Source organism: Petaurus breviceps, unplaced genomic scaffold, assembly GCF_028583685.1.
Source record: "Petaurus breviceps papuanus isolate PSGF00001 unplaced genomic scaffold, PetGlider_PUasm1.0 174, whole genome shotgun sequence".
Taxonomy (NCBI): Eukaryota; Metazoa; Chordata; class Mammalia; order Diprotodontia; family Petauridae; genus Petaurus; species Petaurus breviceps.
In genome coordinates, this window is record NW_027185761.1 from 20,705,005 (window position 1) to 20,711,078 (window position 6,074).

The following is a 6,074-nucleotide window of genomic DNA, read 5'->3' on the forward strand; positions in this document are numbered from 1 at the left end:
AAGAAAGAAAGAAAGAAAGAAAGAAAGAAAGAAAGAAAGAAAGAAAGGAGAGACAAAGACAGGGGAAGAGAAGGAAGGAGAGAGAGAAAAATGGAAAGAGAGAGAAAGAGAGAGAGAGAATAGACGTGTATCATATAAGCATTTAAATAGTGCCTACTGTGTGCTGGGCACTAGGCTAAGTGCTAGATGATTATTATCTCATAAGTAGCTATCATGATTATTCTCATTTTATAGATGAGGAAACTGAGATAAACAGAGGTTAAGTAACCTGCCCATACAGCTAGTAAGTGGCAAAGGCTGCATTTGAACTCAGGTCTGCCTGACTCCGGTTCTAGGGCTCTATCTGCGGTGCCCCCTATGATATTAAGGATTTTTTCAAGATTCATCACCAGAAAGACTGCTTGGGGCCGATTTGAGTTGGTAGAACTGTTTATTTAATTTTTAAAATTAAATAGTTTATTAAAAACTTAATGTTGAACATCAGCACAACTAATTAAATTTGCTTAGTAACTATTTACATTTAAATTACAGAAGAAAGAGTAAGCATTTCTATTATGCGAATACACAATAATAATAGCTAATAGTCATACAGCACTTACCATGTGCCAAGCACTGTACATAATGCTTTGCAAATATCTCATTTGATTCTCACCTAGCCCTTCAAGGTAGGTGTTTCTCTGTTATAATCCCCATTTTACAGTTGTGGAAACTGAGACAGAGGTTAAGTAACTTGCCCAGGGTCATATAGCTAGTCAGTGCCTGAGGCTGAATCTGAATTCAGGTCTTCCTGACTCGTGGCCCAGCACTCTATTCACTGGGCTACCTGTCTCTGAAATTAATTCATTTCAATGCGTAAAATATAACAACTTCCCAGCCTCTCCCAGTCTCCTTCCAGATTCCTTTGCCCATTAATCCTCGTTCACTTTTCCTCTAATATGTTGAAAGTTAATGTGTATTCTTCCCTTGTTCTGCTTTCCTCACTCTGCATTACTTCATAAAGGTCTTTTCAGAGGCCTTTGCGTTCCTCAAACCTATTGGTCTTAATTGCATCATGACATTTTATTACCTTCATATGCCTCAATTTATTTAACCCTTCCCCCACTGGTGGAAGTTAAATTACTTCCAGCCTTTTGTAATTACAAATAATGCTTTAAACATCTTTGAACAGATAGCTCTTTTTTTTTTAACTTACTTTCAGTTGTATATTTCCAAGGAATCACTGGATTCATTTTTGTAATTTTTACTTCATAGTGTCTAATTTCACTCCTGAAAGATTCCATAAGCTTACAATTCCATCACTGTTCTTGTCCAACCTCACCAGTACTGAATTTTGGTGTTTTTAATGCCTTTTTCACCAATTGGATGGGCCTATGGTTGAACTTCAGAATTGTTTTAATTTGTGTCTCTTCAATTATGAACATCTTTTCAAGTCGTTAATTTGCCTCTCCTCTTTTGAAAAATGCCGTTCATAGCCTTAGACCATTTCATCATATCTCATTCATTTTTTCTGCAACTGGGAGCCAATACCGCTTCCCACTTTTTTCACCCATTCCCTCCTCCACCCCCTCCCCGCCTCCCTTTAGAGAACCTCAACCCAACGAGGGGAGGTCAGACAGGGACAGAATTGTCTGTTTTCAAAGCAGGAAACGTTGTAACCTCCACCTCTGCTTGTCCCTTACATGACATCATCTGCTTTCATTTCAAATGCTGCAGGAGGGTTCTCTGTCTTTTGTCTCTCCCTCTTCCTCTCTCTTTCCTACTCCCTTTTTTTTCTGATCTAATGACCTCTAAATTCCCTTCCAGCTCTAAAATACACGATCCTCTCCTCTCCTCTTCTCTCTCTCTCTCTCTCTCTCTCTCTCTCTCTCTCTCTCTCTCTCTCCCCTTCCCTTCCTCCCTCCCCTTCTCTTTTTCTCTTTTCTCTCCCCTCTCCTTTCTTTCTCTTTATCTCTCTCCCCTCTCCTGTATACCTCCTCATTCTCCTTCCTCTCTTTCTTTCCTTCTCTCTCTCTCTCTCCCTCTCCCCCTCCCTCTCTCTCTATTTCTTTCATACATGCCCCTCTACTCTGTATTTCTTCTCCCCAAATCTCCTATCTCTTCTTCTCTCTACCTCTTCCACCCCACCCCCCTGCCCCAGCTATCCCAATCCCTTGTCTCCCTCCTTCACTTTTCTGACCCTTTCCCTTCCTTATTGATCTCTGCTCTCAAGAGCTTTCAGTCTGGCAGAGGAGATGAGATACAAAGACAAAGGGGTGAAGCACATCACAGAATACAATAATTGCCAGATGGGGAGTACAAATAATAATTATAGAAATTGACATTTCTATATTGCTTTAAGCTCTGCCACGTGTTTTCCATAATTATTTCATTTGAGCCTCTCACAAGGACCTTGCAAAGCAGGTCCTCTATGGTTATTGTTACCCCACATTACAGGCAAGGAAACAGGATCAGAGAAAGTAAGTGACTTGCCCACAGTGGCACAGGATCAAGTTTTCCCAGACTCCTAGTCCAGTTTGCACTAGATCATGGGTGCCTCTGGTACTAAAAGGTGATGAGGTTTTAAGGGAAGGAGATCTGGCTTCAGGAGATCAGAGATGATTATTGAAGAGGTGGCATTTGATCTGGGTCTTCATGAAAGGTCTTCATGAGAAAAAGCATGGAGGTAAGCAAGCCCAGGGCATATACAGAGAATGAGGGATAGTCCAGTTAGGAAGAAATAAAGCAATGTCTTGCATACTGCAGGAACGTGATTCATGTTTGTTTAATTGGATTGTGTCAAAGAAACGTAGGAGATGAATGGAAGAAGAAAATGAGACCAGATTGTAGAGAATCTTGAAAGCCAGAGAGAAGGAATTTGTGCTTTATCTATGAGCAGTGGGGAGCCATTGAAGTTTTTTGAGCAGGAGAATAATTTTTATTTCACATTCCACTTTCAGAAAATGACTCTTGGTTCATGTGGAGGATGGATGGGAGGGAGAGAAATGAGAAGACTTGAAAATTGGTTAGGAAGCTCCTGGGCATAAGCAATGAGGGCCCAACGTAGGGTAGTGTCTATGGAAATGGAAAGAAGGAAGATTATTCTAGGTTTAGTTGTTATCATGCACTTGGAAAACCAAAAGGTCTGTCCTCACCACCTTCCCATTTCCCTCCTCACCAATGAAATGCTGGTAGCAAGACTCGGACCCTGGGGTCTTACTTTCCTTAAATTGATGATTTTCTTGACTGGGCTGATCCTGGAGTAGGATGCTCAAATGCTTCTGTGTCCAGAAATAGCTTCTCCCCTAGCCTGATCCTGCCTGAAATTCTTAAATAAGTCTTATAACTGAAAGGAAACTTACAGATAAAGACACTGAGGCCTATAGAATTGGGGTGGAGCCAAGACCAAACTATGCTTTGGAAGGGCCTGAGATGAACTTCCTTTGCCTTATTCTTTTATTCCTTTCTCCCCACCTATCTGCCTGCCCTGCTTCCCATCTCCCCCATGACCTGAGAATCTCCAGCACTACCTAAGAAGACCTTGAAGGGAAGTTTCTCTAGACTAATTTGCCTGAGCCTGAGGCTTTCTGCCAACCAGCTAAGTGTGAAAACCTCCCTGGGGGCCTGGGGCAGGCAGGGCTGACTGGGTCTGGCCCCTCTTGCTTGGAGGTGGGGGTGGGAGGGAGGAAATCAAGGAAGGCCCCAGGCTCACAAAGTGGCTTTTGGAAAGAGAACACTCAAACAGAACACAGTGGCACTTGTTGAAATTTCCACTTCCTTCCCTGCCTGTCAGGAGCTGGTGACCTTTCCCCACTGCGGCCTTGGCCAATCTGGAGGACGTCCTTGTCTCTTACACTGGAATGGGGATAAATCCTTGACCTCCAGAGACCTTAGCCCAAGCAATCCTCAAGAACACTAAAGGGCTCAATGAATGTCCACAGATTTCCCTGTGGTTAAGAGAACCAAAAGCATGTTTCTTATTCCAAGGTCTCTGTATGTTCTAGCCAAAGCTTTGTTTTCCATTAGTAATGACCCCTTCTTATCAGCAGCATAATTCCCATTTTACAGATGGGGACCAAGAGGCACAGAAAGGGAAAGAGTCTTGCCTGAGGTTGCAGAGAAAGTCAGGGAAACATTTATCTCTAGTAAACATAATTTTTTTTAATTTTCAGCTTTTTAATCTGTTGGATCCCTGGGACTTCTCATTTTGTCACTTAGCTAATTAGTTACCCTGCCAGCTTTGTGTCATCTGCATGTATGATGAAGGAACTTTCTTTGCATTCACCTACATCATTGACATTGGACCTATGACACACCCTCATATATGGGAGCCCCCCCAAAAAAGCTTCCCACATCCACCCCAAACATAGCCCTGAAGCATCCACTGATGTGTTTGCTTTTCCTAGTTCTCCAAAGAATGAAATTAGTTCAAGGAAAAGGCATTTAATTAAATCATAAGAAAAGGAGCAATAGAATGCCTCCTCCGCTGTAAACTTAGGGCACACCCTCTCATAAATTCATCCACCAGCAGTGCGAAGAGTAGACATAGGAGCTGTTGTTGGAGGCACACATGTAGGTAGCCCTCTCAGTGCACCCTCACCAAAGGGTGACAGAGACCGCAGCATTGCCAGGAGCTTCCCTGGGCCTGGTCCCCAACCGACTCCAAACCTCTGATGCTTCCAAACTCTCTTTGCTGGGCTGTTCTCAATGCCTCTCCTTGGTTAGCCTCAGTGGTCATCCGCTGCTAAGGGATAACCCTGGCCCATTACAGAGGTTGACTACTCGGTCTTTTTTTTTTTTTCCCAAAGTTTATTAAAGCTAAGCTTTAGCTCCTTTAGGGAGACAGGCCATACTTCACAGGGTGTATTGGAAGATTGAGTCTATTCATTATGAGATTTGGGGATCAACATCAAGTTATAAATATAAGATTTTATTTAGGAAGATTATGTTGCCCAAAGTCATATAACTATTAAGTGACAGAACTGAATCCTGATTTTAGAACTCTTGACATTATTATGCCACACTGTCTCTTACATACTTAAAAAAATTATTGGGAGATATCTTTTGTTTTTTATATCTGCCTACATTTCCTTTCCCCTTCTCCCACAGAGCAATCCCTTGTAACAAAGTATAAAAAAGAGAGGAGAAAGAGTTCAGCAAAACTAACACATGCCAAAAGTCTGACACAATGTCTACCCAACATTCCACACCAATGGTTGCCCACCTCTACCAAGAAGTTCATAGGGCAGAGGATGAGGTGGAATGCTTTTTCATATCTCTTCTTTGGGGGTCATTATAATTTCATGGTATTAAAGTTGTATTGTTGTTATTCTTTCCATTTCCAATGTTGAAGTCACTGTGTATTGTTTTCCTGGTTCTGTTGATTTCTCTTTACATCCATTCATAAAAATCTTCCCATACTTCTCATATATGTAATATTTCTTACAGCATTGTAATATTCAGTTATATTCATTGCCAGAATTTGTTTGGCCATTCCCCAACCAATGGGAATCTACTTTGTTCCCAGTTCTTTTCTCCTACAAAAAGTGCTGCTATACAATTTGGAACTATGCCCAAAGGATTATATAAAAATGTGCATACTCTTTGACCCAGCAATACCACTTATACAACTGTGTCCCAAAGAGATCACAAAAATGGAAAAAGGACCCACATGTACAAAAATATTTTAAGCAGCTCTTTTTGTGATGGCTAAGAATTGGAACTTGTGAGGGGTGCCCATTAACGGAGGAATGACTAAACAAGTTGTGATATATGAATGCAATGGAATACTATTGTGCTATAAGAAATAATGAGCAAGCAAACTTCAGAAAAACCTGTAAAAATTTATATGAACTGATGCTGAGTGAAATGAGCAGAAACAACAGAACATTGTACACAGTAACAGCCACATTGCACAATGACTAACTTTGATAGACTTAGCTCTTCTCAGCAACGCAAGGATCTAAGACAACTCCAAAAGACTCATGATGGAAAATGCCAACCTCATCCAGAGAAAGAACTATGGAGTATCAATGAACATTGAAGCAGACTATTTGCGCTCTCTCTCTCTTTCTCTCTCTCTCTCTCTCTCTCTCTCT

At 41.4% G+C, this 6,074-nt stretch overlaps 1 protein-coding gene across 2 annotated transcripts in view; it reads left to right on the plus strand.

Moving 5' to 3' along the window:
• Positions 1 to 6,074, plus strand: part of FGD5 (FYVE, RhoGEF and PH domain containing 5) — a 187,226-nt gene that overhangs the window by 136,319 nt on the left and 44,833 nt on the right. The gene's annotated exons all lie outside the window — the stretch shown is intronic.